Here is a 27,411-nt window from a genome sequence, read left to right as displayed (position 1 = left end):
ACTGAGAAGTGCCTACTGCAGGCATCTGGCAAAATACTGCAAATAATACAAGATACTCAAATTATTAAAATCAACACCACAAATTAACTATTAATTAAACTGTATTTTCACGCAAGCTGAACTCACCACCACAACCTCACTGTGCCTGCAACCAGACTGAGCTGACTATACACGGCCACCAGTCCCCACCCCCGGCTGCATCGACCCGGGCATCGTCCCCCGGGCGGACCCCCCGACCCCAACGCTGGCCCTCCCGGGGAGGGGGGGGGTCCGCCTCGGGCGGGACAGCCCGGCCCGACGGACACTGGAAACCGCCCGGGGGCGACCCGAGGCCGGCGCTGCTCCCCTCGGCAGCGGGTCCCCGCCGGCGGCTGCGTCCCCACCGCCGTTCTGGAGCCCCCCGATCGCGTCTCCCTCTTAAAAAGGAGCCGCCGAACCGTGCGGGACGCCCGCCCCACGCTGCCAACAGAGCCCCGCACACCCAACACCCCCCGAGCCCGGGCACCCAACATCCCCCGAGCCCGGGCACCCAACATCCCCCGAGCCCGGGCACCCAGCCGCGCCGCCGGGAAGGCTCCGCTCAGCTCCGGGCGCTGTCCCCCCGCCGCGCCCCGCTCGAAGCCTTTGCGCGGCGCCCGTTCCGCAGCGGGAGCGCGGATCGGCCGGCGGCTGCTCCGCTCCCATCCCGGGCTGCGGCGGGGGCGGTCGGAGCGGGCACCGCCGCACTGCCGGGTTTGGAGGGCGGGCGGCGGACCCGGGGGTGGCGGCTCCTCCGCGGGCACGGGCGCTCTCCCAGCCGGGGCTAGGCCGAGGGGCCGGGGGCTGATCCCTCATATCCCCCCTTGTTCCCCGCCGCGGCGCTTGTGCAGGCGGAGAGCCCGGCGGAGGGAAGCAGGAACGCACCGCCGGCGCTGAGCTACCCGGCCGCCCAGGGCTGCGAGCGCCGCGCCCCGCTCCGGTCTCGCTCCGGCCCTGAGTGCCGATTCTCCCCGCTTCTCCCCGGCCTTCTCCCCCGCCGGGCAGTACCGGAGGGCGGGGGGCGCCGGCGGGGACTGGGGCCGCCCCCCGGCGAGGCGGCGGAGCGGCCACGCCGCCGCTTTCGGGGGAATCTCCGAGAGGAGCGAGCAGGGCGGCTCCGGGAGGGGGAACCCCCCTCGGCCCGGCTATTCGCGTCCCCGGCGTCGCTCCTCCTCCTGGCGCTGATGTCAGCCGCGGGGAGGGCCGGCTGGCAGCGGCAGAGCGGGGCGCGGGCGGCCGCGGCAGAGCCGAGCCGGAGCCGCCGCCGCCGCCGCCGGGACAGCGCGGGCTCCGGGGCGCCGCCGGCAGCGCAGCCCGCGCCCCAGGGCCAGCCGGGCCGGCACCGGGCCAGCCCCGCCGGGGGCCGGGCGAGCGCCCAGCGGCGGCGGCTGCCCCGCGGGGGGACCCCGCGCTCCGGTGCCCGCAGCCGCCCGGCGAGGGAAGAGCTGCCGGGCTGCGCTGCGGAGCCGCACCGAGTTCAGAGTCTCTCCGCGCAACTTGGGTTACGCGGCCGGACCTCTGCGGACTGGTGCGGGGCTTCCAGGGCGCGATTGCCTTTCCATCGTCTCGCGGCTGCAAAAGCAGATAATTGACTAAACCCAACAGAAATAAAACAAACTCAGGCTACCTAAAAGTTAGGATACCTTTTCTTTTTCCCCCTTTCTTTTGCAATTTTATTCCCTATGTGGAAGTCGAGTGTGATTCGTGCTCGGCACACTGCATGGGAAGAAGCGGCTGGTGCTTTGGATCGAGGATTTGCTGTTGCAAAGCGATCTAACTTCCATGCACTGGGGCAGCCTTCGGTACTCTAAAACGCCTTGATGATGTGCTGAGGAGCCCATGTAGATTGGCATCTTGTGCAGAGAAGGCACTGAAGGTAAGAAGGGGGCTTGGGGAAAAGGAGGATTTTGGTATCCTTTTATATGATATCTTTTGTCCAGCATTCCCCCCCCTCCCTCCCCCACCCTTGGAAGAAGAGCATCAGCGGTTCATCCAGAACAGTATGGATAGGTTGGAACCGATCAAGTAAAATGAAAGTCTGCTCCTGTGAAAAGTACACGGAGCTCACAAGTGATTGCAAGAGCTGTATTTATTTTTAGCCTGGTAACACAGCGCGGTGAGGATGTGTGCTCGCGGCGCGGACAGTGAGCAACTCGCCTAGCTCACGAATGAGGAGATCCGCGGGCTCAGTCTCTGATGGGCAGTTTGCATTGGCTGCTGCATTTTGTTGTATGTGTACCCCCCGCTACCTCCCTAGAGCATCCCATCAGCCTGTTTGATTTGTTGTTTTTTTGCAGATATAGTGCCTGCTATTAATGAGAGAGGGTGAGGGATGCGAAAAAGAGCCCCAAAAAAACATATGGAACATTTTATTGATGTGATCGTAATCCTGTAATGGAGATTGCATTAAATGAGGATTGCATCAAAATGCCAGGCTGCTGTGGAGAGCAGAGAAAGCAAAAACTATGCTGGATTGTAAATGAAGTTCTTTGATTGAAGGATTTTCTTGAACCATGAAGAGATGTCTGTAAGCTTAAAGTTGATGTGTATATGGAGTACTGGAATGGGATAAAAACCAGATGAAGCTGAAATGTGTTTTAACTGACTCAAGCTCTGGATACAGTTAGAATTGGTTAGAGGCATTGCAGTGATGCCCAGTGAATTCTTGGTTTCAGCTATGGAGACCACAGAAAGGCAAGGAGAGAGCAGAACAGAGAATGACAAGGAGAGAATGTGATCGTGTGGGGAAGGGAAGGATGGTTCGTTTCTGACTTTTGTCATCGTGGTACAGAGCTTGCAGCCTGCTGGCTACAGGCAGAAACCTTGCAGGCGATGTGGAAGGCAAAGGATTTATCTCACTCTCCTTTTGCAGCCTGGGTGTAGTTGCCTGTAAGAAGTAGCTGTGAGGTGCATGGCAAAAGGCAAACAGGGACCTATTTGCCCCTCTCAGACACTGCAGGAAACTGAGGTTGGGAGAGATGCAGTCGGCTCAGCTGATCCTGCCTTTTTGAGCTTGAGTTGATAATACATTTTGAGTAATTGTTGCTGCTTATCTCAATAGGCAAAGGAGGGGAGAAGATGTTCAAGTTTATTGAACCGAAGCAGAGCAGAGGACAGTAGATACTATCAGCTCACCCTTGCATTCTTTTTGTGCTCTGATATATTCTGGCATAGAGAACTGAGCCGCAAAGAGCACCTTCTTCAAGCCATACTGAAGGGAAGCCTAAAGACAACAAAAAGATTTAAGTGAAAGATAAATTTTAACTTTGTGCTGGTCTGCAGTGGAAGTAGCATTGATCCGCTAGATTGCACAGGTCAAAAGAGGTAAGATAAGGAGCAAAGTTATTTATTTATTTATTTATTTACTAACATTCCACACACACACAAACAAAAGTTGGTGTGTAGAGAAACATCCCAGAGCGCTGGACGCACCATGGCTGAGCACCACCTAAGTTGTAATTGATGTGAGAATCTTCAACGGTGCCTATCTGTAAGCGCAAAAGAGTTGGTTAGATGCAAATCTACATACAGCAAACCAACCCTGTGAATATCTGATGTTCTCAGGAGGAATTTGTTTCCCCATTTGTGTGTAGAATCTCAGGTAGCATTTCCAGAACTCTGTCTCTGTCTTGCTGTGTATTTGGCATAAAGTTGAGACGGAAACACTTATTTTAAATAAGATGAAGAAAAGCAGTGTAAGCATATTGAATTCCTCTTAAGCATTTTATTTTGGCAAAAGACAACTTTTTGTGAATTGTAAGAGATTGGTTTAGAATATTCATGGCTAAACTCCAGGGAGCTTAGTGTTAGCTCAGTAGGCAGAAGGTTCTTCCTCTAAAGAGGTATCTGGAAAAGGCATGTTTAAATTTCAAGCCATATTCAGTAGAGACTGTTGGTTTCCACATTTTAAAATCTTTTTTTCATGCCTCTTAGGGGAACGATGCTTAATCTGAGCAATAAAGCAAGTATTCCTAGCTCGCTTTTTTAATGGGAAGAGCAAGCAGTGTGCTTTAACTGTACTTCTGTATGTCCAATACTCCAGATTTAACTCTATTTTTTATCAAATAACAGCTGTGGAAGAAATTTTGTCCTTTGAAACCATTGCTGTCCATGCAGATCTTGGTGTGTATTTTTGCTACAGAAGAACTCTACTTCATGGCTGCATTGTTCATTCTTGCAGCATTTCTTTAAATGTGAGCCTCACTATAGTTAAAGGATAATTTATATTCAGTGTAGTACTGTCTGCACAGTGGAATTGGCTTTATACATCACAGCCTCTGCAAAAAAGGAGATCAAAGATCTGAACCTGTGGTCCTGCATTGCATTTGTATTCTACGTGGACTTGAGTAATCTCACAGTGGAGCCATTCATGCTCCCAAAGTTAAGAATATGTCAGCCTTTCCATTAGAACATCCATTTGCTTAGGAATTTAACAGCTAGTTTTAAGGGCGGGCTTAAATTGGTCACCTTCATACAGTAAAAAGAAAAAAAGATACCCTAAACAATGAGGTCTAATAGCATTTGGCACTGTTAAGTTGAATTTATAGAAAGCTTAGTAGAAAACAACACCTGTATGAACAATTGAGAGGTTAAAAGGGAAAAAAAACCCAGCAAACCTTTCAAAAGGCCCTTGTGGATCCAGGTGAGTGTTTCTATCTGGATTTTAAAGGGCCCTGTGAGTGATTTTACTGCTTGGATTTTAAAGGGCCCTGACGAGTGAACTATTGTTAAGCAGGCAAGAGGACTTTTCTTGAGGGAGAACAGCACTGGCTCAAAGCGGGAATTAGTCAGATCTCAGTCTAATGGTTCAGTTTCACACTGCATCAGACCTAATGCCTTTGGCACTCTTCCAGGGGGTTCTTTTGAGGGTTAAGTTGCAAGAACAATAAACCCCAAACCTTATATTGTAACCCGGGAAGTTTTCCTTTCAATGAGCCAAAGAGAACCATTCACTTTTGAATAGTGCTGGTTGTCTGACCGAGGTGTTGGAAGCCTTTGGGGGATGCTGCTGCTAAAGCTCCTTGGCAGGTTGTCCACCTGAAACAGCCATCTCTGTAATCCTGCTTCCCATCAATGGACAGCCAGTGGGAACAATGGTAGAATCCTTTTTTCTAAAGCACCCAAAAGCCTTTTCCAATCCCTGCCTGACTCAGATATCCATCTTCTCACAACGAAGTAGTTGCTTCATCTGTGCAAAGGATGTGAATGCTTATAACAACTTGGGGCATATTTCAGGTTAGAAGTTACAAGGCTGGAATTACAAATACGTGTGGATCCAAGAGAACAGTTGCACATGCAGTGTAATGCCAATGTACAAGGAGCAGGTTCAAGATGCAGCTTCCTGTTTTCCAAGTATTTTGGACTGGATGAAATAAATGAGTATTGTTTGCCATTTACATAAAAATTCATAGGGGAGATTAATATTCTTCTGTCCCAATTACCTCTTTCTGCAATGAGTTCACTGAGGACATTTGTAGCAGTTGTCTTTTGCCAGTGCGATGAAGTAGCAGTGACCGTTTCAGTGACCGTGAACTGTCTTGGATCTTTGAAAACTCATCCTCCTTGCAGATACACAGGCAAGTAATATGATGCCAGGAGAAGTTAATGTGAAAATTGGAATACAGATAAAAACACTGTGGGATTTAGTCTGTGGATACAGTCACATCATGGTAGTTTTGACAGTAAGTAAGAAACTGTGTCACAATTAAGCATTCTTTTCCTTTGAAGTCTGTTGTCATTGCCTTTAATAAAATCCTGTTGGAAATTATTTCTGATACTCTTCGAAAATGTATAATTTCCCATAGATTATGCAAGATTTAGCCTTTTTGGTCCAGCATGGCCTGAGCCAAATCTTCCTGCAATCTGTGAAAAAATTCCTAGTGGAGCAGGGCCTTCCATAACTGCTTTTGCCTTACATTACGTACATACTTTAATTTCTGCCACTCCTTCAGGAGTTCTACGTGTTCATGTGGTATTGAGGGCATTGTTATAGAGGAATTTTTCTTGTAGGGATGGCAGAACTCAGCCAGTTTAACAGCAAATGCTTTACTAACTTTTCAAGGAAGTTCTTTTTAAATGACTGTTGTTTTCCTTAATTTAAGTCGCAAAGGGAACCTACATAGCCAGATCATCAAAGAGCCAAATGTGTTGTTAGAGAGACAGATGAATGTTGAAGTCACTGGAGACTTCCAAGTTCAATAGTGAAATTACAAGCAGAGCCCACTGTATTTAAAAGCCATCTTTGGGGTTTTAACACGGCAGTTCCCTGTGCTCAGAAACTTCGCCTGCTTCATCTTCCTGCCAGGGGAACATCTTGCCTTGCGTTCTACTTTGATGTGATATGGTTGTTTTGGGGAGGATTTTTTCCCTCCAAGCTGGTCTAGAAATAAGATGTCACTGGTGATGTAGTCTGTTTGCATATCAGTGTTTATCTGTTACATCCTTAAGGACATAGTTTTATTATTGTTGTAGGAATTTAATTAGTAATTATGTACGCTCGATGCTGTCTACTGAAGTAGCAAGAAATACATGCTAAAGGGGAAAAAATCAAGTTTGGAATGCTTATGCACAGCATATTTCATTTAACCAACTGTGCTATCTTGTTAAACAAATAAATGTATATGTATGGAAATCTATGATCTGCTGGATTCGTGTTCTCACACGTGGGCACACTGCAGCCACATGTTTTCGTGTTTCCAGCTGTATTCCCTGGCACAAGACATAGGCATGCCCACCCTGAGGAAAGTATGAAATACTTGGGGGATGGCTGAACTGCAAGTTCCAAAAATGGAGCATAGGGAATAGTTATAAAAAAGCCAACTGCCTCCTGCTAGCCTGTAACTCAGATTTCATTAGGTCACATTTTGTTTAATAATCCTCCTGAGAAAGGAAGTTTCATGACTGAGTTTTATCTCTGCTAATGGAAGTTATAATTTAAACCCATGTTTAGTAATTTCTGCAGGTTCTTTGATTGCTTTTGTAGTTAGGAAAGTTTGTATCTCCCTGTCTCCTGACAAGTGTGAAGCTGTGTGTCCTGCCAGGCACATGGTTACCTGGATCATTGGTTTTCCTCAGGTGTGATGGTATTTTTCTCCCTGAAATGGAGCGTAGCTTCAACAGGAGGCATTGTGTCAAGGTGCAGGTTGGATTCACAAACTGGAAGGAGATTTTCCTAGGACTTGTGTGATGTTTCTGATGAAAGACCTAGACTTGTTAAATAGCCAGAGAGTGCCATAGCATTCCCTAAAGAAAAGTGCAGAGGAACTCCAGTGTTTGGAAATTCCATTAAATGATGACTTAAAAAGAACTGTAATGTGCGTATATAACTCTGAACTCAAATGATTTAGGGCCTCACTATAGTAGTTTGTTTAGATTATAGTTGCTCTCAGTAATTTATAAATATATGCAGTATATAAAGATGAAACTAAAGCTATCATTTAATGGAGTAATGGCTTCACTATGTCAGTCATTTAATTGACCCTTGGAAAATGTACATGGCAATGTGTTGTAAATCAAAATCTGGAGTGCAAGGCAACACAGTAATAATTTTTGGGATGAAAATTGGGAAAGGAATATGTAAAATTCATTTTCTGTTCATGTCCCTGCCTTGTCCTCACTTGAAGTTTTACCAGAATGAATGGTTTCCAGTGAAGAGTTTTGAAATAGCTTCTGGTAATCGCGACTCTCCTCCAAGAGATCAGTTCAGTGCTTGTCAGATGAGTGTACATCCAGAGATCTCTGTTTCAAATTCGTGTTCAGGAGACCTGTAATTTTATGACTTATGAAAGAAGATGGGATATATAAAGTAAATCAAGAGTTTTGTTGTCCTAGTTTGTTACAGAGGCCTTGTCCTCTGACCAAGTGGCAGCTGAATTGGCAGTTATTACTTCTTTATCTTCTATGACTCCACCAGAAACTTCAGGAAAAAAACCATACTCTTGTACATGTGCAATTGTTTATGGCATTAATGAAATCTGAGGAATGAAAGTTACAGAAGGGTCCTTAGATAATGGGGAATAAGTGTATTTTAATTTTATGTAATCAATCTGGAATAATGAAGGTGACAAAGCAGTCATCATGATGAACTATCATGAGGTTTTTGGGATTCACACAGTCTTCCCCCACCCTCTTTCATATATAAGTCTTTTAAAAAGACAATATATCTAGGAGAACACCATCAACCACACTTTTTTAGCAAGAAACTCCTTTAAAATCCCTCTTTAAACAATTACAGAATTGCGGGCAGTCAGTGATATTTATTTTTTGACAACATGCTCCTTCTATATAAGTTTGTATCTTGCACAGTTTAGATTTACGTACATAGAGAAAGAAAACCATTTTCATGAACTGCACTGGGAGTACCCTAAAGCAGAATGCAAAGTGTGTTTGAGATCAGTTCACAGAACATTAACTTTAGGTGTTTCAAGCTAGAAAGGGGGAGAAAACAGACACTTGGCATATCATTAAAAAAAAAAAGAGTTGACCACTTAAAAAAGTCAGGGATCAAAGACTTTAGTACTTTCAAAGAAATGTCTCACTTGTGTCTCTGGTCAGAAACTGTTGTGTTCTAGCTGAGGAATGAGGTGGGATATGTTGAACCTTGGCAGCCTTATGAGCAGTGAGCCCTTCTGGCTGTGTCAGTGCTGAGCCATCGGCGGCACTGAGCAACCTGAGCTCGTGTGCTGAAGGGAGAGATGTTCCTGGTGACTAAATACCAGTGGCTCTCTGAAGAGTTTTGAATGTTTTAATGGAAGTGCTTAAAAATTCCTGCTTTCTTCCGTCCCTGAAAACAAAGTAAATTGAATTTACTTGTGCTCGCTCTTTCTCACTTTTTAAATTTGACTCAGCTGTCTTTGAAATAAGTTTGTTAATTGAAGCTGAAAAGTGGATGTGGGTTGAGTTTGGGGCCAATTACTTATTCTTTAATATTCTTTAATATACATACAAAATACGTATTTTGTGGCTCATTCAATGGATAAGCAACAACCAGTCTGTCCAGGTAACTGAGTGGAACCCTTGGCACTGGAAAAAGACATGGCTGTATTTTAGGACAATCACACTAAGCAAGAAATAAGTTAGAAAAAAAGATTATTTCTACTTTCCATTAATCTAAACTTAGACAAACAAACAACAAACAGAAGTTAAAACACTGAAGGAAGTTTATAAACAGGAAAAGAACTGGCTGAAATTTACCTGAATTTATGATAAAAATAATTTGCTTTTATTCATGAAATCATAGATTCTTTGTAGAATGTTGGGTTAAACCTGAAATCCATTGTATTATCCATAAGTTGAAGAAAAAGGTAAATGTGCTGGTGAATTTTTCGTGCTAAGACAGTCTTTTTTTGTGACTGTATTGCCTTACAGAGCTCACATTCAGTAGGAGGCTCCTAACAATATGAATGGAATTTGGCTCCATGTTTGAGTAGTGCTCTTTGGAATCACTGGGTAGGCCACTTTTAAAATACAAAAAAAATTCCTAGTTAGCCAAGTATTATTGCTATTTGGGACTGCTTAGCATCATGTACTTAGTCAATTGTGCCATAGCTGCTTCCTTTGGATATTTTTTATCTTGCTAACTTAAAGCAGGTTTCAGGTTTCGGTCATGGTTTAACATCAATGGGAAAACATAAACCCCCAGAATATTCGCTGGTTAAATTTGGTTAAAACTTAATCTGGCTTCATAAAAATGGTATTTGCTATGAGTCCCCTCAATGTCAGTTTGTACTTTTGTTGTACTGCACTTAACAAGAAGAGAGTATTTAAAAAGTAATGTCTGAATCAAAAATTGTGTAACATCCCTCTGCAAAAAATGTGTAGAGTCTCTGTTCCTTGCATGTAATTCATTTTGGCAGGTACAGTACTTGTGGCCTCTATTGTATTATAAATGCTAAATACCTTGAAAGAAATCATTGGAAAAAGGTTTAGAGTAAGTGATTTAGAAGAGGCTTGCAGGCAGTAGTGTGGCTACTGCAGGATTAACTAAATTCTGGAAATGAAGTCACTTCAGAGTATTGGTTCTGTGTCTTGATTTAGTCATTACTGAAGCAGAAATCACTTTGCTGATCTGCTGAACTGCAAGACAGTGGTTGATGGAGATATTAATCAACCAACAGAAATTACTTTCTGAAAAACTTGGGATGCTCCAGTGATTAGAGGGTAACTTTGTCAGGACACCTCTTTAACTGCTGTGTATGCGGTTATGTGTACATATGATACTTATGTAAAACTGTGGCATTACAAGTAGGTCTTTTGGAAACCTCTAAGGGGGAAGTGAAGTGGAAATGATGAAATTTCAAGATACTCCTGGAAACAGCTTCAGTGTGTTACTATGGTAGTAAAATACCTGTTGATGAGCCTCACAAAAGTTAGATGTGCTCAGATATTTCTTAGTCTGATGGTGGAGGGAATTAACGTTTTTAACAGACTGTTTTGTGATCCAAAAAACCAGTTTTAGGATGACATCCATCATTTTGCAAGCCACATTTATGGCAGATTTTCCTCCTTTCCTTTTCTTTTAATACTGTTTGACTGATGCAGTTTTTACAACCTCAGCCATAACTGTTTTGGAGGGAGAAACGTCAAATCTGTCGTGGGTTGGCAACAGCCATTTTCTTTCTCAGCTTTTGAAGATCCTACTCAGTTTTATGAAGGACTCTGGAAATGGGAGCCCTAGTTGGAGTTACATATTTCTGTCAAAATGAAGAGTTTACTGCTGTCCTTGACATCAGTGTGATTTCAGGCTGAGTTCTACATGCTAATTTGCACTCGATCCTTTGCCATTTTGTATTTCCTGAATGTAAACTCTGTATTCACTGAGTTTCCTAGTGATTTGAAGTGCTGCAAGCACGAGATACTCTTGGTAGTAAACCAAAAGAAATACTTGAAGCGGATTTTCCCTTTTGAACACTACAAAAGTGTTCTCTTAATATTCAGAAGTATCCTTGGAAATTTTCAAAGCTTGACCTAAGGCCCTAAGCACCCTCATGTAACTTAGAAGCTTTAAGCAGGCTTGGCTAGATGGGCTCTCTAGAGGTCTTCCAGTGTGAACTTCCCTGTGGTTCTATAAAAAGACATTGACTCCTCTATATAGGTCACAGCTTTTTGTTTTGTTTCAACTGAGATTTTTTGCTCAAATTCAGGAGCTTGCTCTGTCCTTGCTGTTCTGGTTGTTCAGGTGGTGAAGAGGAGAGGAGCGGGACAGGAAAAGGAACCTACTAGTGAGCAGAAGAGAGCTGTTATTTGTGTGTTGGGTTTGGATCTCAGCACTGGTTGCTATTCCTGTCTCAGAGCATGCTATTTGGTGTAATTTGGGAGGCCTCCTTCAGCTGAGGTTATAGAGACAAGGCTGCCACTTCAACAAGTCATCTCTTCGCTTTGTGCAGGGCCCTTCTGAATACAGGTTGAAGTACTGCCTTTGATCTATGAAATACTTTTTAGCTTCCTTTCTCTTTCCGAGGAGATTCTGCTGTTCGTTTTTGTTCTTCTTTAAAGGCCAACTGGAAAGCAGAAACCTCAGCTTTATTAACAGAGCTGAGGGCAAGAGAACCTGAGACTGATTCTTTTCCCTTAGTCCTACAAAGCCTAAGTTAGTTGACATTCAGAGCTGTAAGACAAACTTGTTAATTCAGTTTTTCCTGAGCGTTTTCTGGGGTGGACACATTAGCTGGAGGGTAATTTTGTTTGTATTTTTGAAGAGTGTTCTGCTGATGCTTCATGTTGATGGTTTATTGCTCTTGACTACAAGAGTGACTGGAGATTGATTGACAGATTCCCTACAAAAAATGCAAGAAATGCAGTTTCTAGAGAGGAACTTAACAGCGTATGACTGTGAGCATACAAGAGTAAAATCAGTTTGAGAATGGACAGTATTTTTATGGGCAGAAATTTAAGTACTTTCATTAAATATAATAAAAGATCCCTACAAATGAAATCAAGGATCTTAAAAATTCTCTGAAAAGGGTGTTTGTGGTTACAGAAGTTCTATATTATTTGTTGTTTCATCATGGAATTATTTGTCAAAGCAGGTAGTCGAACAAAAATTGTTCACTGGAAAGCAATGATGAAGATGCCTGAATGTGAACAAGCATTTCATGATTTTTGTTGTTAAAGCTAGATTAAGTATTTCTTCATTTCTGGTAGTTCCACTTACTTTCCATGCTGTGTGTCTAACACAACATCATTGGTATTTTTTTTTAATACATCTGAAAGGATCACAATACTTCATATGCTAAATTTAGCTGAAATTTAGATTAAAAATTACTTCCGTGGGTTTGTGCTCGTTTATTTGGGCCAATTTTAACTGAAAGCTCAGCAGAACACTGCAAGGCTCATTCAGTATTTTCCATCCGTGACTCTTGCTGTACCATTTTGTTTCTGCTGTCTGCAAAAGAACATTTTCCCTTAAAAAATACCTAGGTGTTACTAAATACTTCAGTAAATGTCTGCTGCATGCAATTTGTTGGACATTAAACATAGTTGTTCCACAATTATGGACTGTTTCCTTCAGATTCCATTGATGAAAGCTTCTTATCCTAATTATTTGTTTATCTTAACGAATGCATGGTAAAGGCTGTATTGCATTTGTACCATTCAACACTCTCAGTCTAATGATATTTTCAGAACCCTGCAGATGTGGATTTTAAATAAATGAAAAGAGCAGATGGTGTACAGGGAAATCTTTGGTAGGCCAAGAAACTAAATCAAAGTTTCCCTGAGTTCCTGGAGTTACCTTATGTAGGGACTGCTTTTCCACCACTATAAAATTTAATAATGAAGTGTTGATCTACAGCATGTTGTAGAATCTCCCAGATATGCAGAGTATTCTTTAGGAAAAGCCTGTGCCATGGGAAGAGATCTGCAGCGTGCACTCTGCTTTTTACCATGTGTTTTAATGTGGGTCTTAGGCTTGCTTTGAGACGATCAACCCTGATGGTGCTGAATATAAAAAATGGCAATATAATTAGTCATCTCCAGCAGAAAATAATTTTTGCCATTTTTTTTCCCATGTGGAGGAGGGGATGAACTGGTTTTCAGTTACTCTTTATCATTTTGGTTTCTATTTTTGCCTCTGACTTGGAACATTTACCAATTACTTTTTTTTCCATCTTGTATTTAGGGATGGGCTATCTTATGAGATAAAGATTTAAAACTGAAACGCCCTGGTGAACCAGGGTGTACTGGTGGTAATTCAGCAAAAGCTGCTCCTTGTCTGATGGTCAGGAATAGGACACAGAACTGTCCATGGTCAGCTTTGGATATAAAGTGAGCTATTTACACCACTCTAGTCCTAATCCACGCTCTCTTAATTAAGACATTGCAAGTGTTCCTTGTAGAAACTTTATATTAAACTTTTTGGGCAGGGCGCATATATATGAACTGTTTCTGTTTTGTTTTGCATTGGTGCCACTGCAGTAAAAGTTACACAAATAAAGATGGTACCCAAAAAGTCAAAAAAGAGACGGTTGTTGATCCTTCCCTGATTTGAATTACCCTAAAAAAATCTCAAAGATCCATCATTTCAAGCATATCTAAGGCAAGAGAGTGTAATTTAAATGTGTAGTTGCCATCATGGATAGCATGTATGGCCTCTATAACCACAGGGAAATCACAGATTTTCAATTTCCCTTGGAATGTGTTCATTATTAGAAAGTGTTACCAGAGTATTGTTTGTTGTAGGAGAAGAAAGTCCTCTTCAAGTTTTTAATGAATCTCTTGAGAGATTCATCAGATTTACAGGTTAAAAAAGCTGTAAACATTCTACTGGGAACAGTCATTAAAGGGAAGATGAATGTGAGTTATCTGCACACTTCTGAAACAGAAACCCTGAAGATGATTTACAAACCAAAAAAGCTGTTTCTCTTTAAATGATGTGTGTTGCTGCATTGTGCAGTGAAATACAAAGTACGATTAAAAGCAAGTCTGCAAAATGAGAACGAATTTCACTGTTTGGAGAATTTTATAAGTAAGACTACATTGATCTGAGTTTGAAGGGAATAAGCCTGAGACAAATATTTCCATCATTTCTAGATTACAAAAAGCACTAGAGTGCAAGAAAAAACCCTTCCTGCACAGATATCAACTTGGAGGGTCTTGTATTGAAAATCCGACTTCCTAAATGAAATAAGAATGAATTGATCTAAAAGTGACAGCAGAGGCCTGCTAAAAGGTTTGCCTTTCCATGAGGCACTTCATACCCTTGGCTACTCACTCAAGCTTGACTGACTCAGCAGCAATGCCAGTAAAAACTCATAATTTGTGATAAAACTGCTTAATCATTTTTTCTTATCTGTAGTATTACAGATACAATGAAGGGGGAACAGTTTTGAATATACCGCTAAAAGATAAAATGCAGATAAGTATTTCTAGATTAATTTATCCAAAATTTGATCCTTGAAACATTTTAATTGGTCACCTAAGATTCTGCTGAAGATGTTTTGGTAGCCAATATCTCCTGTTTCTTCAGAAAACTCCAGGCCTACCACGGAAGAGACTGTTTGTTTGTAGTTGGGGTGAATTCTGGCGTTAGTTCTGTTTGGTTGGTGTAGCTCCTCAGCGAAGCACAAACGTGCTGAAAACTTGGAAAACAGCGAAACGTGAACTGTGTCCCAACTGCATCTGTTGAACACAACAGCAGTGCTTTCACAGTCACTCAGCTTTCCAAGAGGTCACCCCCTTTGCAAATAATCTGCATAACGAACTGCTGTATTCGCAGCGCCTCATCATTATGAACAGGGTGTATTTCAGCTGACACTGCCATTCTCAACATGATGTTACCAGTTTAGTACACGGCTGCCAATCTGATCTTACTGTCATACTGGATATAGTCAGGGCTCCAAAATAAAATCACTGTCCCACCAAGGGGATTGATGTTTCTGCTGCATTTTCTTAATATTTTGTAAAGATTATCTGCTGCTGAGTAGTTTTTTCAAGGTATATGTGTGTGCATTTTATTTTATTCCTTTTTTTTCTATTAAAAAGCGTAAGTGGGTATATGTATATGTATGGACATGCTGTGGCCATAAAAGTCGTAACTTATGTCCTTGGTCTAAGCCAGACATTGAGCTTTCAGGCTTTGGGCAAGCTTCTTCATGAGGCAGTCCCAATAAAAATCCATCTCTGACCTGGAATATGTGCAGAATCCTCTTAAGCTCACTTCAGCCATGGCATGTAACAGCGTGGCTGACGATAAAGATAAATCAAGGCAAGAATAAGGACTTCAGGTCTGCTCTTTCTCAAGACTGAAATACACAAAATGTAAAGGAATGCACTCATTCATGCAGAATCATTTTTGTGGTGCAGCTGGTTGGTGGGAGGTTAATGAAAAAGCCTTGTGACATGTTTGGTACTGGCATTGTGTTTGGGTATACCTTAAATACCAGTGGTGCAGTGTTAGATCTTCTGTTCTTTACATTTCCTTTTAGATGAATTTACTTTTGGACTGTCATTTCTCTATGTGACTGGAAAGCATTTTTCCAATTCGCATTTTCCACTGCCACCTTTCTGTGCCTGTTTGTCTCCCACTGACTCCTACTTTTCCACAGACATGGCCCCTAAAAGGAACATTTCTTGCTAGGAAAGCTCTAGGTGCTGAAAGATGATTTGCACTCCTAGGACTATTTGCTTCACAGAGGCTTGCAAGATTTTAGGAAAGATGCCAGCTAGTGCACAGACAGTTTGGCTCTCCAATCCCAGCATTAAGGGTAACAAGTTGTAAATAGCTGCATGTTGCCATTATCTCAAAACCCCGCTGCTTTCAGGACACGATGAGGGCTGTAATAAGAATGTTGTTCATTGCTTGTTGCATTTTTTTCCTTCTCTTGCCCAGTACTTACTGAAGAATAAGGTTTAAAAGTTGGATGGCTTGTGATGGCGTCTTGATGTGATTCTTTCATCTCACTGACCAGTGTCTTACTGGTGGAACTCTAACAAACGGATCACTGAGGTGACGGGAAGAATCTGAACCCAAACCTGCCACCATTTTTTTAAAGAATTATTTATAGGAAGGAATCTCAGAATCCAAAAATTTTGATTTTTTTTTCTACAAAAATAAATAAGTGTTAAGAGAGCTGAATATATTTACAGTATCTCGTGTAAACTTTCATATATGTATAAGGCTTTCTTGCAGCTATATAAATCTGCACATCTTGATTGATGTCTTTTCAGCTATGCTGACTTATAAAAAACATGGATTGTATCTAGCATATGCCACTCAAAGTTACAGTATCTCTTTTTTCAGACATATATAAAAAATTCAACTTGGTGCATTTAATGGAAAAATATTTTCAATGTTTAGGATTTGCTTGCTTTGCTTTGAGAATGTCTAATGTATTATGTGTTGCATGTAATGCTCAGTGAAGCAGCTTTGAAAGAAGTTGAATAATTAATATTTATTAGTATATTTTTTTCATGCAATAATCATTTCCTGACCCAGGAAGAGTTGTTCTGTCGAAATGTGGAATTCTGTGTGACTATTTCTTTCCAAAAGAAAGTTCCAGCACTTATCACTGAGACTCATTGGCCTCGGATGTGCTGTGAAAGAACTGAAGCTTGATGTCATTCTCCTGTTAGTGTCTTCTGTCTGAAAACACAGAAAAACATGGCATGATTTGATTTGAAGGAGTGTGGAATTGTTCCATGTAGACATAAAGTAATGACAGTAGTAACAAGACTACTACATCAGTAGTATTGGTGATAGTACCGCTGAACAGGTGACCCAAAATTCTCATGACAGTTTCTTTCCAGGAGTTTTTGATCTATCAGAATAACAAAGAGAGAGCAAGCTGAACAAACCTCAGTGCATTAACTTTCTGTGTCAGGAGCTGATGATCATTCATTCCTTCATCCATTTTTGCCCATTTATTTTGGGGAGGTAGGAAGGATGGAGTAGAATACATTGTATTACCTGGGAGCACTGTCTTGAGTCTGTCTGAGCTGTGTCTGCCCTAAGCCTTGCAAATCTACAATGGAGCTGAAAAGAGCCTCCTGTGTAGGAAAGAATCAGAGCAGAGTCTTGGAGGAAAATTTCATAGATGTGATGACTTGGCTGTAGGAGTACATGGCTGGAACAGAACAGCACTGAGATGAATATGCTGCAATATCAAGGCAAAGTGCCAGGATGAAGGGAGTGTGTTCAAAGAAAGTGTGCCATTGGAGCTTCACAATAAAGAGCTTTGAGGCAAGACACTGAAGTACTGAAGAAAAAATCAAAAAGCCTGAGCCGTTTTGCCAAGCTATCAGGGAACACAAACCAAGATGAAACATTAAATTCTCATGGAGAAGCACCCAAGTGCTGAAGGAAAATGCTCAAATGTGCAGATAAAATTGATGGTTCCTAATGCAGAGTGCTTAAGAGGCAGAAGCAGAAGTGTGAAGTTAAATAACGTTGAACAGAGGATGCATGGAAGCTGTCAAATTAGGTCTTTTCTTCACAACTAAGTTTTTGGGGAAGCTGATGTTATGATTCAGTCTGGCTTTGATTGACAGCCTGCTTATGGCGACATCAAAGGATTTACTGGTGTTTTGGTACAAATGGAACACTTTAACCAAAGCATAGGACAGAAGTACAGAATCCTAGCACAGAGGAGTACTGGGTTTTTACTATAGAGAAAAGTTATATGAGGGATGCAGAAATGTTTTGCTCTGTATAAGATTCAGGGGGGGAAATTATTTTGGAAAGAATTCCCCTTAGGAGGCTTAAATTCTACAAAATTCTACCCAATGACACCAACATACCTTAAGATCAAAGGCTGACATGTTTGCAATTTTATTGTGTATGAATCTTCCTTTAAAGATCTTCATGAAAGGTTATTCTAACCTACCCCATCTCATTTCATTTCTGTAAAGGCAGTGCACGGTAATTCAAGAAAAGGGACTTGTTTTTGATATGGCAGAAACCTACAGTTTCTTCAATATTCAGCTCATGAATATTAATGTATTTTTGTCAGTGTGTCTTCATTTCAGAAGTAGTAAAGGGACTCTAAGATAGATGGTGTCCTGTGACTGGTGTGGAAATTTGCTGAAGGGAAATGAGATGCAGGTTTTAGCAGAATGGGAGACACAGCCCTTCTAGCTTATTTTCAGGCAAAGTGTGAAGAGACATTCTATGACACTGTAGAAACGGGGAGACAGCTTTAAAATTCACAGAGACTCAACTCAACTCTTAAGCAAACTGGTCCCACTCTAATAATGGCTGAGGAACCAGAGTGATGACAATTCGTGTGTGAAATTGTATCTCTGTAAAATAATGCATGTTTGGCATGGTTCAGGGCACCTTGTAAGAGCATGCTGCATGTCCCATACGTGTGGTGTTGTCCACAGAGTTGGTTAGAGGCTGTTTACTCTGTGCTTTTACTTTCATTGGGAATTGCTCTGTCTGCAGTTGTGTAAACTGTTGCTGTACGCAGGCACTGCCTCGGACTGCCAGCGATGCTTTTTCATTGTTGCAGAGCTTTTCTACAGAGATAAGGCTTTCAGTTTGATGTTAAGAGACAGTTTATTCTTTTATTTTTCTTTAGTTTAAGGGTTTCATGGTTCTGATTAGTGTGCCAATTACGAGGATGACAGAAATACTGCCTCACCTGACTCCAGCAGGTTTCACTTTTCTTCACCTGTTTATTCAGATAGCAAATGACACACACTTACAGAGAACATGGTATCTCATGTTCTGTGCACATTCTGACAGGTTGATTGCCACAGAACATAGAGCCAATATGAAATATGGAAAATATATGTTGATTGCCATCTCCCATAATGTCCTTTTCATGGAATAAGAGGAGAGCTGCCTGATGCAGGGTTTTCAAATGTTCAGAGGCTGAATCACACAGATGTGTATGGAAGGATCCCTCAGAGTGGAAAAGAAGGATCTTGGAGCAGCCAGATTTTTCCCTTTATCCTTCAAGTGTTTGCAGTGTTGGTGTGTAGCACTGAGCACATTGTAACTCCACAGTCACTGGGAATTTGGGGGAAAATTACTGGAGATTCAGAAGAAAATTTGTATGTGATCCAAGTCTCTCTTGGGCAAATACAGCATGTTGGAAACTTGGGAAGAGTGTATGTTATGTAACCAGGCTCAGTTTCACAGCTGATTTCGAAAAAGGGCATTTTGCTTCCCAGAATGAGATCTGGGGAAAGAAATTTTATCTTGATCAAATGCAGCAGCTGTTGCAGTTTATATTCAAGTGTGATGCAAATCAAGCCCCCTTTTCTGCTCTGTTCCGTTCTGCCCAAAGAGGGAACCATTGTTGGTTTCTTTTTTTCAGAGAACTGGACTGTGGTTTGACCCCAGCAACTACAAATGATTAAAAAAAAAAATATATATATACAAGTTCTGGAATATTGTAATGAAACATATAAACAGTTTAAAAATACTTGAGTGATGAATCTGTGTTGTAAGAGCCAGCTGCAGAGTACTTATAACTGGAGTATGTTAAACCATTTAAATATTCCAAACATTATGTACAACAGATCTTGTACTAATTCATTATGAAAACAGCAATTTCATTTAATCATTTATTAGCTATTTATAAGGTGTCTGCATATCAAGTATGCATACAGATTGTTGTTCAACCTGGCGACCAGTATAATGCTTGCATGTGCAATCACTACATATTCTTTTTGGGGATCACTGTTCTCAGTTACTCCCTACCAGCACGTGTCATTCTGAGACATGTACATGTAACAGAGTGAATGCGTCTTTGTCCCCCCCAAGAGGGGAAAACCCAACAAATTGTTCAGAACAATAGCCAGACTTGAATGTAAGTCATTCATTCTTCATTCCTGTTCACTTCTGGAATGTGCCTTTGCCACTGTCACCATAAAGACAGTGAAACAAGCTGCCCAGAAACGCTGCATAATCTCTGTCCCCAGAGGTTTGTTAGATCCAACTGGCCAGAACGTGAAGCAATCTGGTGTGAATTGGGTACTGACACATATCTGTGCAGGAGGTTGGACTGTGGCCCTTTTGAGGGCTGCTCCAATGGGAAGGATTCACCGACTTCCTAGGAAGTCCCAGCGTGGGACTAAGCAGAGCGCTATTAGTTATCAGTTGTGTTTCCAAGGTTGTTAAACAGAGTTTTATTGTAGCACACAACGTTGGACCATGATGAAAAAGGAAACAAATCCAGAGGAAGCAAACTCTGCAGTACTCTGTCATTCTACGGTGGCGCATCCTGGCCCTTGGTATTTTCCCCACACTGCTGCAGTGCTTTGGGTTTTTTCATGACTGACACGTGAGTTTCAGCTTTCCTCTTGTGATAATTACTTTCTTTGATGGGTCTTACTGTACCGTAGGTGTAGGTACCATAGGATCTAACTCTTATTAGCAGGATACTGTTTGCTACTTATCTTACATCCACATCTGAATCGTCTTCGTTATCTGATCATTAAAGCCTTGAGAGCCTTAATCAAGAATTTGCCACCAAAGTTAAAAAATATCCAAGACTCTCGAGTCCTAGAGCCATGACTCTTATCTATATCCCGTAAATATTTACTATTTTGGAAAGAGCAGCATATTTAACATCATGTGAGTTGCTAATGCCAACAATAAATGTACAATGTGCGGGAGAGAACATAGAGCTCCCTTGCTGAAATGCACCTGCTGAGGTTCAGAGAATTCTTTTCCGTGCCTGGCCATGACTCTCTGCCTGCTGCATCAACCAGGACGGACACTAAGTTAGGTGTAGATTGAACATGACTGGTGAAATCCTTAGACATTGTTTAAGTTCTCACTGATGGGATTGTTTATCACATCTAGTCTTACTCCTGAAATGAGGACTGGAAGAGAATTTGTAGGTCACCCTGCTATATAGTCCTTTTCATGCATGTACTTACAGACCATTTAATCTTATAAAGAGTGTGGAAAAGGGATAAGTTTTTATTGCAAAACATAATTTTCTCACACACCTCAGAACTTTCATTTTTTATTTTTCCCTTCCCAAGTGGATAAATGTTAAAATTTCTCTTGCCAGTGAAGAATTGATAAACTACTGAAGACTTCAAAACTCCAGCTGATTCCCATAGTGATACATTGCTTAGTTCTGTTGGTGTTAAAATCCTAGCAAATTTTAGCCCTGAGGTATTTGAGGACAGCTATACCATGCATTTCTCATGAGGTAACTCTCACAGACAATGAAAATGTGAATTATTCACAGAGACTTGGCATTGTTTGTGATGTTCTATGCCAGTGCACCTGCATTAGCTTCGTTCTTTTTAATACCTGTATTGTTGCCACTTTAAAAACTGAGTTTACATTTTGCTGTAAATGCCTGTATTCATGGTTCCAGTTGCCTTTTCTGATCTGTAGATGCACACCTACACATAAAAAAGTCAGCAGTTGATAAAATTAAATGGCAAATAAGGAAAACTGAAAAGCCTGAGTCTCAAGTCACACATCAGTACCTGTGGGCCTTCAACAGCGTGGCACAATATGGCATTTAATCAAAATTAACATTGTTACAGCTACAGCAATCGAGCATAAAGTATTTCAGGGATTATTGACAGACTGAAAGAAACTGCTGTCTTGCAGTAATCAAGAAAACTCATCTGGCTATTAATTTCCAGGAATACCTGCAATGAAGTCTTCATTGCTGTTATAACTCAGAACTGATGGATACAATGCTTTAGATTCTTTTTGCATAACAAAAATTCATTCGCTGTTTAATATTTTTTTCAGTGTTTGTTCCTGCCACCTAAATATATTTCCTAAAATAGAATAGAGGAAGGAAATTATCTAAAATTGTCTACAAGGGCTTGTATAAAGTGCTGCTTTTGCTGCTGCCTAGAAGAAATATGCCAGTCAGACTCCCAAACCCGGCCTAAAACCAAGAAGAATCCAGCAATGATGGTACCAAACAAAGCACAGCAAATAAAAAAGTAATGGTTCATAAAAATATTTGTGTATCAGCTTGCCTGGCACCCCAAAGGGAGCTTTCCTGGAGAAGTAACAGCATTTTATATACATTTTGGTGCTCGAAGTTTGATAAATTCTTTCATTTATGCTCTTTTTCCACCAGTGCACTTACAGTGACTTAAATGAAAACCATCTTTAGTGTTACTTTGTGTAACATTAGCTTCCAGAAGGCTTTTACCTGAATTCAGAATGAGCTGTTCCTTGAACGTGTGACTGCCGTGAATTGGTGATCCTTTGTTGTGGAAATCATGGAAGGAAAACCACAGAGCGCTGAGTACTGAGATCCTCCAAGTGGAGTATGGAGTCCCAAGCAGTGGGACTGGCTCCCAGAGTCAGTAAGCAGGGAAGCCAAAGCTGAGTTATGATCTTGTATTCCTTACAAAGCAAACCAGAGGGAAGAAAAATCACATTTGTTACTTGAACAGACCTTGGAAAGCTCTTCCTTCCACAGTGTGGCCTGATTCTGTGTTATCACCTGGATATCCTTTTATGTGCCTTACCAAAGTAATCTCTTTAAATTCCTTTTCAATTTATGCTTAACCAGGCTGATTTGCATGGACGTAGAAAAGGAAATGAGAAACTTTTAAACCAAAAATCTATATTCTTAGATTTTTATATTCATGCACATTTTAATGCATGGAATTCCCATTAAGATTACTGCAAGATTTACCTACAAATCTTCCATTCTTGAAGAATGATTAAATTCCCAAAGTTTTATGAGAAATAATATATCTTGCTTTTCAGCTGTCAGTTAATGCTAATGAAGGTATGAGCAACTACACTCTTGTATGTTTAAATTGACCAAAAGCTTTGTGTGAAGCTGGTTTGAAAGCCAGAGTTGGATGAGAATCCATGAGTTATTCATTTCTCAGAGGAGATACTTTTTGGGTTGACTTTTGATGCCGCTGCTGAATAATTTTTTTATTTTGTTTTTTCTGCAGGAAAAACATCTCTAATAGTATGTAAATACATGTGAATGTGTGTAAAATAAATTAATTGCATGAATAGCAGCTAAAATTAGTATCATGTTTCCCAAATAAATTGTAACAATTTAGATAGCAAGTCTTTGTTTTTTAAGGCTGCTTTTCAATTTAAGGAGTTTCCTGGTCTGTTAAAACTATCAGTTTTTCTGAATGTGGTCTGTTGTGTGTGATGTAGCAAAAATTCCCATTCCTATTTAAATTAAAGTACATTTCAACTTCAACCTATCCAACTGCAATATGTCCCAGAACCTTGCTTCATTTTCTGTTTCTAGGAAAGCAGCACAGAATAAATTATTCCAAGTTTCAATGCTGCTCTCCAACTGGTGGGAAACATTTGGTCCATCATTTTGCCAGACACATTATACGAGAAAACTTGAATTAATAGAGGCGTCTTAGTCTGGTAGTGATGAAAAGCCCAAAGAAAGATCTGCTGATTTAGTCTGAGCTGTTACACAGTGATATACTGTGCACTGTACACTGTGCAGCTGTTTAAATCTATATGGTGAATTCAAGCAAGTGCAGAAGGAGTAAAACTGGAAAAGCTCTGATAAACATTACTAAGACTGCAGTGCTAGAGCATGAATGGCTGCATTTTTTATCTGGGAGAATGAGAAGAATCTTCATTGTTCTGCATGGTCTTCTCTTTTCATTATTTGTAAGTAAGTGAAAAAAAAAAATCTAAAGATGTTATTGCATTTTAGGGCAAAATCTGTCCTTTCTACCTGTAGGTATCTCCAAGTCCAAGAAAAATATTGGCAAAACAGGGGTTTGATTTTATTGGCTGCTTTCATATTGGCAACACAAAAGTCATAAATTCCCTGAAATCCATCCAGTAAATCTCAGAAATTCATATAAAAGGTGCGAATTTAGCACCAGTGCTTCAGCATAGTACTTTTGTTGATAAGGGATGAGGCACTTGCAGTGTGTTCATTTTTATGCAGAGTAATCCTGTTTTCTGACACACAGGAATGCCTTGTGAAAGGGCATTTTCTTTGTGAGCTTGTGCAACTTTGCTGTTGAGGGGCTGATTTGTCAGTGCTGAGCACACAAGCCAAGCATGAGGCGCAGAGGCTGTACCTGTGTGAAGGCTGAAGTGTTTGTGGTAGAGATCATGAAGGAATGTGCCATCAATGTCAGTTGCCAGCTGATTTATAAACTCCCCTTTTCCTTTTATTTTTACTATTTTTATAAACTGAAACTAATTTTCATTGAATATCATGATTCTGACATAATATATTTTTCTTAAATGTTATAGGCACAGAGGTTCAAACATTTTGCTCCTTTTGCATTCTTTGTGCTGTATTCAGCATTGATATATTTTGGAAATGGTTTGGCCAAATATTTTACACTGAGCAGTTATTGACTGTTTTCCATTCTAACTACAGGCTTGGCATGGAAGAGAATTTTCTGATCTGGAAAAAGCCATAGAATTCTTTCCAGGATTCAAATTCCCAGAGTAGCTTCTTTTGTATTATTGTTCAGGTCCAAGTGGGTACTGTGGATGGCAGTAACATCCAGGGACAGTCTTGTATGTTACTGCTATGTGCACATCCATATTCCTGTTTTCCATAATTCTGATTTGCCCTGGCACCTGGACACCTAGGAGTGTCATCAAGAATTCCAGAATTGTTGGCAGAGCAGGAGAATTTCATCATTCCAAACATCTTTATTTTTACCTTTTCATTTAATGCCCAATGCCTCCTGCTTGCATTTTCTTGACTTCCTAATTACTCTTAGTTTTGTTTCACCTATAAATGAGGAATTAAGCCATGAAATTTACAGAAAAAAAAAAAAAAACAAACAACAAACCAGCCCAAATTAAAAAGGAAAGAAGGAAAGAGAAAATGTAATTGGTATAAAAGTTGTATAAATGAAGTTTCTTATTATTTTTCTTTAAATAATGAATTATTCAGTATTTTGGTGTTAATAATGTAACAGAACCCAAAGTAAGATATCAGCAGGATGTATGTGGGATGGGTGGTAGTTCAAGTTTGATCTAAAAGCCTTGCCTTTGTATTGAAGTTGGGTTGAAGCTTTGATCTATTTATAATGAGTATTCTAAGGGTTTACTAATTATTTTAAACCTGAAGAGAATCTCGGAGTCCATTTTTCTGTTGGAAAGGAACCAAAAATAAACCTTGCTGGAAGGTAAAGGCAGAAAGTCATAAAGTTCGGGCATGTTTTTTAAAGTTAAAGCACGATCGCCTACTGGCTATAATTTCTGAAAAGTTTGGGGGGAAAATGTATTTTCTGTCTCCTTTTTACATTCTGTAGCATAAGGAATTTTCTGAGGTACTTTAACTTCTGAGTAGAGATAAGGCATCCTTTATATATTCCATCCATTTAAAAAGTTTGCAGCTATAAAGTTGAAATGTAGAATCATTTTTGTTTCTTTTCTTCGGAATTATATTTAGATTTAAAAATGCGTACCCATTTCTGTTACTTACTGCACCTATCTATTAACAAACTAAATTAACATACATATTTGTGAGAAATTGTGGGGTGCTAATACATTTATCAAGGGAAACTCTGCAAACCATTCATGATGGTACACAAGTACAACTTTAAAAATAAATTGGAATTTATATCTGCTTAGAACATTGCTCAAGATTTGGGAGTTTTTCTTGGAAAACTGTACTTGTGCCTGATCCATGCTTAATTCCATCTTTAAAGGCAAGATTCTTATTCCACTTTGTTACAATTTCTTTGTACAATAATTTAGTCACTGGAAACAGAGACCCATACACTATGGAATTACGTGCTATTTACATCATGTGAGAAATTTCCCCCTCCCTATTTTCTAGGATTTTTCCAGTTTTCAAAGGATGCTGACTAGTTTAATGAATCTATAATGCATGCAAAATGGTTTCTTTCTTAGGGTTTTTTCTTCCATTGAAACAGTATTTGGGATTAAAGGTGAACCTCTTTTCATGGTTCAAATAATTTTCATTAGCAGGAAGGAAAAACATGTCCAATAAGCTTGGTACTGCAAAAGAATTATTTAAAATAGTTCTGAGGAGCAATTTTTGCCTTTTCAATTATGCAAATGCTCATCAAGTTTTTGTCTTTGGTAATCTTTGGCTCATACTAAAAAACTGACACAGACTTTTTGACCTGACACAAATGTAATTGCTGTGAAGGTTTTTCTCCTGCCTTTACCCTGGCACAAGATTAAAGAAATCGAAGTACTGCGTTCCACAAATCAAGCTCATATTTATACCTGTATCTTATCCTTGTGATTAAATTTTTATGGAATCATAGAATAATTCACATAAGAAGGAACCTTGGGAGTTTCTAGTCCAGACCTCTGTCTGCTCAGAGCAATGTCAGGAGTGAATTCAGAGCTGATGGCTTTAGGCTTTGTCCAGTTAGGCCTTAACCTGCACACAACCTCTCCTGACAACCTGCTCCAAAGCTTAATTACCCCAACTGGAGTTTTTTTGACCACAATATGCAGTCAGAACCTTCCTCATTACAGTTTTTGAGCCTGTTCTTTGTTCTCTCACTGTGCACCTCAGTAAGGCCCTAGCTTTTCCCTCCTGGGATTTTTTCCAGGTTGGTAATTCCTTCCCTCCTTGAACCTTTTCTTTAGGCTCAAAGGCATTTCTCTAAAGCACTGAGGCAAAGTTTAATTTCTCTTGTCTTTCTTCACTTGCACGTCCTGTGTATGGATGAGCTCAGCCATGAGCTCCCTTTGAAACCAAGGCCTCCTGGTATTTCTGCTTATTTTCCTGGGGTTGGAGTGTTGTGCTTGCAGAAGGTTACCCTGACAGGGCTTCCAGCTCTCTTGAGATCCTTCTCTTTTCAGAGTTCCTCACACAGGATCTCACCCACCTGAAAAAAACCCCTTCCGAAAATTCCAGGATCTGTACTTGGCTACTTGTGGAGACAATTTTTTTCAAAGAAACTGAGAATATCACAATAAAAATAAGTATGCTGAAAATATTTTTAATAGCTGAATAATCACCTTTATCATTATGTTTTTTACCTATAACTAGGCTTCTAAAGTGCTATAACTCAACAAATAATATCTGGGAATCTCTTAATTAGCATAGTCTTACAACTAGAGACATTTTGCCAAATTCAGTGAGGCATAGGTACTTTTTGTTAATTACTGAGTGATCATATAAGAATTTGTCACTGGGACCTAGAAGGAATGTGTAATGAGACTGCTTGTTACAAAGTCAAATGAATCTAGGTAGGAAATATACAAAAAAGAATATTAGAAGTACACCTAATGGGATCACTTCATCAGCTGTACCAAGTAAAAAGCTGCTAAAGAGGAAGGCCTTTAACTGTTCACTCACAGAATTTCACCTCCAAGGTGAAATTCTAATTTACTGTGTTTAATTCTAGAACTTACTGAGTAATCCAGGTATGATGTACTAATCTACCAGCTAAGTAATACACAGAAAACCAGACTTTCTTTTTCTCTGGTCCTTATTTTGCCAACATAGGTGATGTGGAAAGGGACACATCACTTGATGCTTGTACACATTTGCT

At 40.6% G+C, this 27,411-nt stretch overlaps 1 protein-coding gene across 5 annotated transcripts in view; it reads left to right on the top strand.

The window, feature by feature from the left end:
- The first annotated feature begins 1,399 nt into the window (after nucleotides 1-1,399).
- The window catches only part of PCDH11X (protocadherin 11 X-linked), a 439,566-nt gene continuing 413,554 nt past the window's right edge, over nucleotides 1,400-27,411 (top strand). For 2 of the 5 annotated variants that reach the window (XM_048318513.1, XM_048318511.1), the window contains exon 1: nucleotides 1,400-1,894. The gene's annotated coding sequence lies outside the window, so the exon portion shown is untranslated. Of the gene's footprint in view, nucleotides 1,895-3,079; nucleotides 3,343-27,411 lie in introns of all 5 variants that reach the window. The other 3 variants (XM_048318512.1, XM_048318514.1, XM_048318515.1) reach the window with 3 other exon arrangements.

Source organism: Corvus hawaiiensis, chromosome 14, assembly GCF_020740725.1.
Source record: "Corvus hawaiiensis isolate bCorHaw1 chromosome 14, bCorHaw1.pri.cur, whole genome shotgun sequence".
NCBI classification, from domain to species: domain Eukaryota; kingdom Metazoa; phylum Chordata; class Aves; order Passeriformes; family Corvidae; genus Corvus; species Corvus hawaiiensis.
The sequence above is the reverse complement of the archived record's forward strand: the minus strand, read 5'-3'. Positions and strand labels throughout refer to the sequence as shown.